Here is a 12,234-nt window from a genome sequence, read left to right on the forward strand (position 1 = left end):
GGACAGAAGACGCCGAAGCCAGCAGTAGCGCGGTGCAGCGCTTTTCTCTCAATGCTGCTTCTGCGATGCGTACAGTGGTGGAGCCTGTGGCAGTTTATGGCACGTGTGGCAGTTCCGGAGAACAGATGGAAAAAGGGCAGGACAGTGATAGTGACAGCAACACTGGTGATGACGTGAAGAAGCAGCAGTCCGAGTCAGCAAGGAAACCAAATCAGAAGGAAAACAAAGCCCATGCTGAGGGGGCCACTTCAGAAAACAAACAAAAACAGCATGATGAACGTTGAGAAGTTAACAGGAGAGGAAGCTACGAATGAGACAGAGAGGAAGGAGCCCTGTGCAGATGTTTCTGCCCCAGTGAATGGCGAATTTGCAGCCCAGCAGAATGTGAATGGTGAAGACAAGAACCGGGAAGAAGACCACAGTTTGGGTAGTGTAAAGCAAGAGGTGCCGACTGAATATACACACAATGACACACACATTGATGCTAAGATGGAAAAGTTAGGCAGTGACAGAGAGAGAGACAGATAGAAAGAAAGATAGAAAGCTGCCAAGGAGAGAGAGAAAGAAAGAAAGACAGACAGACAGACAGTGGCCAAGGAGAGTGAGAGAGAGAGACAGAAAGACAGACAGCAGCCAAGGAGAGAGACAGAAAGAAAGACAGACAGACAGACAGACAGACACATCTATTCTAGCACCCGTTAATGTAACGGGCTTAAAAACTAGTTATAAATGTTATGTTTCTCTGGGCTTAAATTCAATGTTATTTGTTTGCCAGTGGCTAGTGGATGTAAGACTTCTCTATCTGTGTACTCTCAGAAGTGAAATGGATAGGGCTGAGTAAATGAATGAATGGCCCAAAACTATCTGTACAAAAAGGGGATGTATTTCCGTTGGAAGGGGGCTTGGGAGCCATCGGACCGCCAGGGCATTTTTGACTGTAAGGAGGAAGGGAGGAGTGGCCAGGGGTGGGATCAGAGGATCATTGGGCCATCCTTTTTTTTTAGGTTTGGAGAAGGGAGAGGAGTTGGGTCAGGGTAGATGCTATTATAGACCAGAGAAATTTTTGTGAAGGAGGGGGAGGGGAGGCAGAAAGAGATATCAGGGAGCTTGCTGTGGCATGCTGCTTATTTTTTTTAAGGCAATTTTTCTGTCAGTGCTTTAGCGAATCACTGCTTTGACGCTTACAGGAAAGTTGACATGTTTTGCACTGAGCTGCAGATTTGCCACAGATTTTGATGTGGCATAAATTTGCATACTCATTATTTTGAGCTTGCTGGGTCAAGTTTTCTGCACTGGGTTTGCAATAGAGTTTCATTCTACAGTGAACCTTTGAGCATCAGCCCCTTAGAAGGGGTAGTTGTCAAGGTGTGTTACCGCAATCATACATGCTATTTACCCATTAAATAGCTACTGTATATGATGCCTTTTTTTACCTTAATGCATGTTAGTTTCAGTTACTTCAACTTACATTTTAATGAGATACAATGCAGGAAAATGCATGCAAAACAGCTCATTATTATGTAAATGGAATGATGTCACTTGTGCCATTTATAGTATCAGACCCTTTGTGCTCAACAGACCCTCTCACCTGGGGTTATACATTCATTAATGTGCTTATGGTTCAACTGTGTGCCTAAACAAATCACTTGTGCGCATGTTTATAACTATGAATTGATCTGTGTACTTAAAAGGGCTTTAGCAAAGAAAGTACACATCTGAGACGAATGTGTGAAGAAAACAAACCCACCCATAAACTCAACATTCATAAAATATTAAAATGAGGCAACATTTTAAAAACCATGTACACAGTATCACAGCGAGAGTGGGAGGCATCCGGGACGGTGGCGTCCCGACCCCTTTCTCCGCCTCCGCTCCTGCCCCCACCGTGTGCACGCCCCTTCCCCGTACCTCTTTAACTTCGTCGGCGTGAACGGGATTTCCAAATGCAAACAGGAAGTGATTTCAGAGAGGGAGCTGAGGCCAGCGTGGGCAGCAGGTCGGAGATGCTGCTTGTGCCAGCGAAGAGCCAAATAGGTGGCAGAGAGGAGGAGAGGTGCCAGCTCCCCCACCAAGACAGCGCTCGGGGGCAGTCAACCCTCCTTACTACACCACTGAGGCACTTCCTTTTCTTATCTCTTCTTATTCTTCCTTTAGCTGAAATACCCTTATCCAAACTTCAACAAGTGCACCAAAGCGCCTCCTTCTGTTGAACTTTGGTAGCATCTTAGACACCTGAGCTCACTTAAATCCCAAGTGCTTCTTCTAACTGTTATCTGAAACAGATTTAAACACTGAAAACAGGAGTTTTAGAAATATTTTTAACAGTTTAATGAGTCAGAAGCAAACATATTTCTAACAGTCAGTTATCCAATCTACATAATAATAATAACAGTTTATATACCGCAGGACCATGAAGTTCTATGCGGTTTACAATGATTTAAAAATGTTACAGATTGAGTAGTTCTAACAGAGTTAAAGTTTAGCGGTCAGTTGTTGTGGGGATGGATTGTGCAGTGCAGCTGCCTACGTATTTTAGGAACAGATATGTTTTTAGGTGTTTCCCAAATTGCCTGTAAGTGTTCGCAAGCATGACGACTGTATTTTCACGCATATAACGCGCGCGTTATACACGATTTTACAAACAGATAACCATGCGCGTTATATTCGTGAGCGCGTTGTACACTTTTTTTTTTACATAGTTCCCCCCCCCCCGACGTCCGATTCACCCTGCAGGACCGCTCGCACCCCCACCCCGAAGGACCGCTCGCACCCCCACAGCCTCCCCCCCCCATCAGGGAGAAACTGCCTACCATTGTCCTGCTGCTTCCTCTGCCGGCGTTCCCGCCTCTTCTCTGAGCCCTGCATCTGCGCTGCTTCCTCTTCCGGCGGTCCCGCCCTAGAAAGGGTGGCGGGCGTCGGGGGTGGGCGAAAGGAGAGTCGGGGCGGCCAAAGGAGAGTCGGGGTGGGTGAAAGGAGAGTCGGGGCAGCCAGAGGAGAGTCGGGGCAGGCGAAAGGAGAGTCGGGGTGGGTGAAAGGAGAGTCGGGCGGCGACGGGAGAGTCGGGGCGGCATGCGCGGTATATAAAAATTTATTTACGTATATTACAGTTTCCCGCGTGCTATACCCGTGTGCGCGTTTTACACGGGTGCGCAGTATATGAGTGAAAATACGGTAATTGTTTCAGATCCTTATCCAATAATGCTGCCAGATATGAGAGGAGATGTTGATGATGTCTTTTAAATTTACATCCTCTATCCCAGGGGTAGGGAACACCGGTCCTCAAGAGCCGTATTCCAGTCGGGTTTTCAGGATTTCCCCAATGAATATGCATGAGATCTATTTGCATGCACTGCTTTCAATGCATATTCATTGGGGAAATCCTGAAAACCCGACTGGAATACGGCTCTCGAGGACCGGAGTTCCCTACCCCTGCTCTAACCAGTGGGGTAATGAGATTCAAGTTTGAGCTTCTCATATGTTGATTGGTTGAAAAATAGAAAAGGTCAGTTATATATCTGCCAGTGGCATAGAAAGAGGGGTGCGGGGAGGAGGGCGTGGTCCACCCCAGAAGCAGACTTGCTAAAGTTACAACACCCCTCCTCTCCTTTCCGTGTGTGTGCACGCCTCTTACCTTCCGCTGTACCGTGTTTAATTCTCTGGGCATGGGGTTGCTGTTCGCGTCGGCATTGGCGCTCTCTCTGATGTCCCTTCCGGGACCCGCGGCTAGGAAATGACATCAGAGGGTGAGCTGACACCGATGTGGGACTTAGACATTTTTTTAATTATGCCTTTCCATGTCTCTTCTATCGGTATGAAGCTAACTTAGCTGAAAGATCTGGGAATATGGCCTCATTTAAGGATGTATGGAGCCCTTTAGAGGGTTTTCTTAAGCAGTATGTGTGATTGTATGAACGACCTACCAGACAAATGGAAGGGAAGTAGGGGAGAGGCTGGGTAAGGGGGAAGGATGGGGGCTTGGATAAGGGGGGATGGGTGGTAAGATAATGTTGGTTTCTTGTTAAGAATTTCTTGTTGTAAGTATACATATGAAATGATTTATTGGTGAATTGTATTATTCTGTAAGATGATAAAATTTAATAAAGATTGAACTAAAAAAAAAACTATATACATTGGTTTAAGACAGGGGTCTCAAAGTCCCTCCTTGAAGGCCGCAATCCAGTCGGGTTTTCAGGATTTCCCCAATGAATATGCATGAGATCTATTTGCATGCACTGCTTTCAATGCATATTCATGGGGGCAATCCTGAAACCCAACTGGATTGCGGCCCTCAAGGAGAGACTTTGAGATCCCTGGTTTAAGAGCACATATAATTGCAATAAAAGGAAAAGGGAAAGCAGTAGGCAAAAAGATATACTCAGATTTCTTCTTACTAGTTGGACCACTTGGTATACTTCGCTATGGCTTCCTTCTCATGAAAGCAGAGATCAAGATCAGTGCACTGATACTAAATCTCTGATGTGTGAGAAATAGGGCATGAGAGTGAGAGAGCTTTCAAATTAGTGTCATACACTCTTAATGAGTGAGACTTGGCTTGTGTTAGGATCTCACTTGAACCCATGCCTGAAACTTTGGTGGATCCTCTATAAACATGGTCACATTCTTGAATCCAGCCAAGCTTCAGCCTGACCACTGGCTGGACAGATCACACGAGGGGGGTGCCGGAAAGTTCTCAGCCCATCCAAGACGAGAATGACGTGGCCATGGTTCAATCAATGACCAGATATAATGTCAAAAAACACAGAATTTGATTCTGCAAATCGGCACTTGATAAATATAAGATAACACTCTTTTCAGCTACAGTAGCAAAATAATGCTTAGAATCTAGGGCAGGAGTATCAAAGTCCCTCCTCGAGAGCTGCAATCCAATCAGGTTTTCAGGATTTCCCCCAATGAATATGCATGAGATCTATTTGCATGCACTGCTTTCATTGTATGCTAATAGATCTCATGCATATTCATTGGGGAAATCCTGAAAACCTGACTGGATTGCGGCCCTCGAGGAGGGACTTTGACACCCCTGATCTAGGGAGTTGATTGGTTGGGCTGAGAACTTTTCAGCAACCCTTCACATTCTCAGTTCAAAATGCCTTACTAGGTGATGCAAACAGTGGCGTCATGAGGGAAGGAGATGCCAAGGAGCGATGGCACCCCATGCCCTCCTCTCCGCCCCCCTGATCTTTTCATGTCCCCCGCTCCTTCCCCACACCCCATGCCGCACTCACACCCTCCCGTCCTCCTTTTTAAATCTTCACCAGCGTGAGCGGCTTCTCCAGCCTACTGCTCATTCTGGTGTTGGCTTTCCCTCTGATGTCACTTCCTGGCCCTGTGACCGGAAGTGATTTCAGAGAGGAGCCAGAACGGCATGAGCAACAGACCGGAGAAGTTGCTTGCGCTGCTGAAGATTTAAGGTCGGTAGAAGGGAGAGTGCAAGTGGGGTGGGGGGGTCAGAGAGGTGCCGGCGCCCCCTCCCCTTTACTCCATAACTGGAAGCAGACATTTCTAGCCCAGCATTCCAGGTCCAGGTTTTGTTTTTTTTCATAACCAAACTCATCATTGCTACTAAAACCTTTCTCCTCTTGGCTCCTCAGTAGCTCAATAGACCTTGTGGTCTGCATTTACTAAAATGGATCTCTACATTTGAGTAATACAATAATTTTGCTCTGATCTACATAATTCTTTTTCTCTGATTCTACTTATCTTTGCTCAAAGAGTGATTATGATCCCTCTTAGTGTGTCCCATTTAACAGTGGTGGGCTCATTATAACTGTAATCATAGTAGTCTGCAATAGCTGATTATTTTAGCCCTTTGATCTCTAGTTCTTTGCCATCAGCGGTACTCAGCCTTTTTTTCCCCAACATAACACACTAGGCAGACAATGTTCATGTCCATGATCCACTGCATGTTACATTCAGCAGCTTAACGTTTAAAAAAAAAGATTTTTCTTGTTACAAAGAAGAGAAAGTATGAGGGGTTGCTGAAATGTTCTCAACCCAACCAAGAAGAGAATGACGTGGATATGGTTCAATCAGTGACCTAAAATAGAGCTGGTTTTAAGAAAGGTTTGGACAAGTTCCTGGAGGAAAAGTCCAGGCTGTTATTGAGAAAGACACGGGAGAAGCCACTGCTTGCCCTGGATCAGTAGCATGGAATGTTGCTACTCTTTGGGGTTCTAGAATCTTGTTACTCTCTGGGATTCCGGAATCTTGCTATTCTTTGAGATTCTGTATGAAATGTTGCTACTCATTGGGTTTTAGCCAGGTACGAGTGACCTGGATTGGCCACCGTGAGAACGGGCTACTGGGCTTGATGGACCATTGGTCTGACCCAGTAAGGCTATTCTTTTGTTCTTATGACACGGGAACAAATTTTTCCCCATCCCGTCCCGGCAAGTTCTTTTCCTGCCCATCCCCCAATCCTGCAAGCTCTGTCCTCATCTGCACAAGCCTCAAATACTTTTAAAATCATAAGTGTTCGAGACTTGTGTGGTTAAGGCAGAGATTACAGGAATGGAGACAGGGACAGTAACAAAGCTCACAGGAACAGGATGGGGAAATTGAGTTCCTGCGGGGACGAGAAAAAATCTGTCCCCGTATCATTCTCTAATCTGAAACAATGTTAAAACACAGAATTTTGTTTCTGCAAATTAGCACTTTAATGAAATAAGATAATTTTCTTTTCAGCTACAGTGGCAAAATAACACTCAGAATTTAGGAAGCTGTTTGGCTGGGCTGAGAACTTTTCAGCATTCCAGGATACCTTAACAAAAGGAGATTGAATTCTTGCTACAAACAAAAATACAAGCAATAGGATAAATTAAGTGCTGGGAAAAATCCACCCTAGGCGCCATTTTTTGAAGTGTTAGTCTAAACTGAATGCACTTTCAAAAAAAGTCCCCCGACGAAGCCTATAGAGTGGCGAAACGGGTCCCGTCGGGTTCTTATCTTTAACTACAGATAAGTGCATTTCATTTTTTATTCACCGGTTTAAATGTGTGAGGTGTTTAAACACACAATCAGAACATTGAGCTGTTAACCGGTGTGGAGGGGAGTGTGAGACCTATGATTAAAAACCTGTCCTGCTGTATGATCATTAGAGAATTGATATTCTTGATGGTGCAGGCTTCTGAGGTCTTCCCCTCCTGTTTAAAAGTGTAAACATTTAAGAAATTCACAAAAAATTTATACAATTGCACATAGAACCTGTATAAAGTTTGTTTGTTATTCTATAAAGGACACTTCAGGCTGAGTGACTTGGATATGTGACCAAAAGTTCAATTTCTGATTCATCTATATAGACAATCTTTATTTCAAAGGTCTTGCGGATGATTCAGCTGTTTTTTGGTGAACTGAAAAAAGGGTAGCAATGTTATTTGTAGAGACCGACTATTATCCTATGAACACCATCCTCATTCGGGGGTTTTTTCCTGATGGTTGAAGCATAAGTAATCAGTAAGAGGCCTGTGGATTTTAAGATGTTACTCAGAGGACGTGTGAAAATTCAGAGATCTGGAAGGCTTCCCTCAGTCTTCGTGGATCGTAAGACATAAAGACTCGATCACTTCTTAAAGGCATGAACATTGTATAATGCAGCACTTGGTATAAAGAATGATTGAAATCCTCCTTCCCCCCAACTATTACGACAAATGTATGGAAGAATTCTGGAGAATCTGTGGAGGGAGGGTAAATGCAAATGATTTTGATCAGTTCACCCCTAATACTGACTGCCACTTGTAGCCATTGGCCTTCTTCATCAGACTTCTATGAAATAAGAATGATGTCTTGAAACATTTTTTAACAGAATTACTACCTCATTTTCTATTTATTGGTCAGAGATGCTACAAAACATGCTTCCCTTAACCCATCCCTCTTCAACTTTAAAGAGTCTTGACGTGATAAATATATTTCTTGAAGAATATCAGAATTCTTATTTTCCCCTCATTGTATCAAGGTTTTTAGTAGTAAGCGAGGTAAGTGGGTTTGAGTGAGTTTTGGAAGGCTCACATGTTCCACCAGAAGTGTAGTACTTAGAGTGGAATATGGAGCTGAATCCCCATCTCTATAGTTGACCACACTGCCTGCTAAGTTATTCCAGGACCCTGCCTGCTGCTCTGCTAGGACTGACTATAGCATCTGAAGTTGTCATTCTGTCAGGTATATACTGTTTCATTCACATCTTTGGGGGGGGGGGGGGGGGGGGATGAGGTCAGTGACCAATGGAGGAGTGTGGGAGGGATCATGCTTACATCCTCCAGTGGCCATCTAGTCAGTTAGGACAACTTTTAGGTACTGGGGAGGGCTTCAATGGCTGGGAGGGTGTAGATGGGCTGGAGTAAGTCTTAACAGAGATTTCGGCAGTTGGAACCCAAGCACAGTACCGGATAAAGCTTTGGATTCTTGCCCAGAAATAGCTAAGAAGAAAAAAAATAAAAAAAATTTAAATTGAATCAGGTTGGGCAGACTGGATGGACCATTCGGGTCTTTATCTGCCGTTAGAAACATAGAAACATAGAAAGATGACGGCAGATAAGGGCCATATAGCCCATCAAGTCTGCCCACACTATTTACCCACCCTCTTAAGTCTTCTGACCCCTTAAGTATAATTGTAATTATACTGTCACTCTACTGACCCGCTCATTCAAGTCCTAGTGACCCTATCCCTTGGCATGACCCTCGTAGGGATCCCACATGGGTATCCCATTTGTTCTTGAAGTCTGGGATGCTGCGTGCCTCGACCACCTGCACTGGAAGCTTGTTCCAATGCTCGATCACTCTCTCCGTGAAGAAGTACTTCCTGGCGTCTCCACGAAACTTCCCTCCCCTGAGTTTGAGCGGATGTCCTCTTGTGGTCGAGGGTCCCCTGAGAAGAAAGATATCCTCTTCCACCTCGACCCGTCCCGTGATGTACTTAAATGTCTCAATCATGTCTCCCCTCTCCCTACGCTCTTCGAGAGTGTAGAGCTGCAATTTGCTCAGTCTTTCCTCGTACGGGAGACCCTTTAGCCCCGAGACCATCCTGGTGGCCATCCGCTGAACCGACTCAATTCTGAGCACATCCTTACGGTAATGTGGCCTCCAGAATTGTTACTATGTTACTATTCATTAGTAAAACATATCTAGCCCCAAACGTCCCAATTGTGACCTGCACATAATCTTAAATGTTTGATTATGGCAGAAAAATGCCCAGGTCATAAGCCTGTCCAAGACCCGCCCACCCCACACTAGAGAAGGACATGGGGACAAATTTGTCCCCGTGAGTTTTGTCGCTGTCCTTGTCCTTGACCCATTCCTGTAAGCTCTGCCTTAACCACACAAACCTCGAACACTTACGATTTTAAAGTGTTTGAGGCTTGTGCAGATGAGGATAGAGCTTGCAGGAATGGGGCAGGGACAGGAAAAGAACTAGCGGAGAAGGGATGGGAAAATGAGTTCCCGCGGGGACGGGGGAAAATTTGTCCCTGTGTCATCCTCTACCCCACACCTCTTGAGATTTAGATAAACTACTGATCAACAGCATAGATATCTGTCTAGAACAGTGATTCCCAACCCTGTCCTGGAGGAACACCAGGCCAATCGGGTTTTCAGGCTAGCCCTAATGAATATGCATGAGAGAGATTTGCATAGGATGGAAGTGATAGGCATGCAAATTTGCTTCATGCATATTCATTAGGGCTAGCCTGAAAACCCAATTGGCCTGGTGTTCCTCCAGGACAGGGTTGGGAACCACTGCTCTAGAAAATAGATTTCAAAAAATAGCAAATTGGAAGGATTTGGCAAGAAAAGCATCCATCTGCCTCTTTATGCCACTTTTTGGATGTTTCTCTCTTTTGAAAATGAGCCCCCTAAGTCACAGGATATACCAGTGATTCCCAACCCTGTCCTGGAGGACCACCAGGCCAATTGGGTTTTCAGGCTAGCCCTAATGAATATGCATGAGAGAGATTTGCATATGATGGAAGTGATAGGCATGCAAATTTGCTTCATGCATATTCATTAGGGCTAGCCTGAAAACCCAATTGGCCTGGTGTTCCTCCAGGACAGGATTGGGAACCACTGGGATATACAACCAGTACAGACACTTCTAACCACTTCACTTCCCTATATTAATTTCAACATGCAGAGCAGGATAAACCTTCATTGGCTCTTAAGTAAACAAAATACAACATAACAAAAGCACTTTTGAAATTCCGTAGGCATTTGAATGCCACTATATTAGCCCCAATACCCTAACAAACGCTTCCTCTTCTTTCTAGCTCCAGACCTCAGCAAGCACACCCTCTAGACCAGGGGTAGGGAACTCCGGTCCTCGAGAGCCGTATTCCAGTCAGGTTTTCAGGATTTCCCCAATGAATATGCATTGAAAGCAATGCATGCACATAGATCTCATGCATATTCTTTGGGGAAATCCTGAAAACCCGACTGGAATACGGCTCTTAAGGACCAGAGTTCCCTACCCCTGCTCTAGACCAGGGATGTCAAATCCCTCCTCGAGGGCCGCAATCCAGTTCGGTTTTCAGGATTTCCCCAATGAGTGGGCCTGAGATCTATTTGCACGCACTGCTTTCAATGTGTGCTAATAGATCTCATGCATATTCATTGGGGAAATCCTGACAACCCGACTAGATTGCGGCCCTCGAGGAGGGACTTTGATACCCCTGCTCTAGACTCTACCGATCCCATAACAAGCACTCTTCCCAACCTTCACCAATCCCAATCCCTGTTTGGTGGATTACTGATTGAATTTCAAGTGCTTTAAGTATGCTTTATGAGCTAAAAATGCTGCTGGCCTAAAGATTCCTGGAGAGGGAGCGGAGCAGTAAATGATGTTGGCTAATGATTCCACCTTTTCTTGGATAATAGGCTAATGACTCTAGGCCCTGGGTGTGCTATAGTGTGTACTAATAACACAGGTCATAATTAATGATATTCTAGTCCTGTATGTACCAATACAGCTCAGCATCTGGGTAAGGCCAGATTAATTAAACTCTGGAATTTGTTGCTAGAGAATGTGGTAAAAGTTCGTTTAGCAGGGTTTAAAAAAAGGTTTGGATCATTTCCTAACAAAAAAGTCCATAAGCTATTATTATAATGCACATGGAAAAATTCACCACTTATTCCTAGGATAAGCAGCACAAACTCTGTTTTACTCTTTGGGTCTTGCCAGGTACTTGTGACCTGGATTGACCACTGCTGGAAACAAGACACTGGGCATGATGGACTTTCAGTCTGTCCCAGTATGACAATTCTTATATTCAGATAAAGATCTCCCCTCCATCACAATCTTGTGGGCCCTAAGCACATCCCTATGCCTTAATCCTGCAGGTAATTTTCCAGTAGGTAATGGTGTTATTTGGTATTTTAATTGAAAGATGAAGTATACTTCCTTGCAGAGGGATAAAGTCTTGTTTTCACTTTTCACTTTTGCTGTGAATAGTTTTGCAGACCGCTAGCTTGAAGACAAAGCACATTTAATGTAAAAACTTAATTGACTTTAGTCTTTGATCTCCAGTCAGGAGCGATTTAAGTGACTGATGTGATGTCATTTCTTATAGAAAAATATATCAAAGAATATGAGAAACACAACTCAGTTATGCCCATAGCTGCAGTAGGAGAGGAATTCATTGGGCCTGCATCTAGTATATGTATGGGCGTGACACTTGAAAAGACTTCTGTGTTCGATGCTTTTACATAGGCGATTATCGTAGTGGGCCGCAGTAATCGCTCTCTGACTCCCATAGGGATTCAATGGCCATTGGAGCATTTGCCATGCGGCAGCCACTACTGTGCCTTTGTAAGAGGTCTGGGAGTTAGTCAGATTAGATGCGTAATTTTATGCCTATAGGGGGGCAATTCTATAAAGGATGATAAAAATTAGGAATCTGATTTTCAGACTGTGAAAGGCAGCCCAGCAACCTTCCCACGGTCGGCGGTGAATCTGGAAATTCAATGCCAGGGCCATATCCTGTGACCAGCATTGAATTTCCAGTCTTTATTCAGCTGCGTTTGAAGTAGCTGACCGGTTCATAGACAACGGCGCGAAAGACAAAGGCGCGCCCAGACAATTGAGCGCAGCGCGGAGGCGCGTGCCGCACTAAATTACAGTTTTTAGGGGATCCGACGGGGGTTTTGTTGGGGAGCCCCCCCAGTTTACTTAATAGACATTGCGCCGGCGTTATGGGGGGCTTGGGGGGTTGTAACCCTCCACATTTTACTGTA

At 44.8% G+C, this 12,234-nt stretch overlaps 1 long non-coding RNA gene across 1 annotated transcript in view; it reads left to right on the forward strand.

The window, feature by feature from the left end:
• The first annotated feature begins 105 nt into the window (after positions 1-105).
• Positions 106-12,234, forward strand: part of LOC117361328 — a 117,473-nt gene continuing 105,344 nt past the window's right edge. Inside the window, exon 1 of the long non-coding RNA XR_004539630.1 lies at positions 106-427. This is a non-coding gene — a long non-coding RNA (uncharacterized LOC117361328). The remainder of the gene's footprint in view (positions 428-12,234) is intronic.

Source organism: Geotrypetes seraphini, chromosome 5, assembly GCF_902459505.1.
Source record: "Geotrypetes seraphini chromosome 5, aGeoSer1.1, whole genome shotgun sequence".
NCBI lineage: Eukaryota > Metazoa > Chordata > Amphibia > Gymnophiona > Dermophiidae > Geotrypetes > Geotrypetes seraphini.